This window comes from Trachymyrmex cornetzi, unplaced genomic scaffold, assembly GCF_001594075.2.
Source record: "Trachymyrmex cornetzi isolate Tcor2-1 unplaced genomic scaffold, Tcor1.1 scaffold235, whole genome shotgun sequence".
Classification (NCBI taxonomy): domain Eukaryota; kingdom Metazoa; phylum Arthropoda; class Insecta; order Hymenoptera; family Formicidae; genus Trachymyrmex; species Trachymyrmex cornetzi.
The window spans coordinates 355876-356099 of NW_017297008.1; positions in this window are offsets into that span (position 1 = coordinate 355876).

Below are 224 nucleotides of genomic sequence, written 5' to 3' on the forward strand. Positions count from 1 at the left end.
TTGAACTTGCACTATTCAGTGCAACCCATGGAACTCGTCCAGTGTTGGTGTGAACTGAGTGCGCACTGGTGCGCACTAACTTTTGCCCAATCGAAAACTCTATTAGTTTCCACCAACTTTTTTCTAGTTTAAACGTATATAAACTGAGTTCAAATTAAACTGCCAATTTTGGCCGTTTAGAGGCAGTTGAACTGCGGTTAAGAAATATTACTAGTGTCAAACAT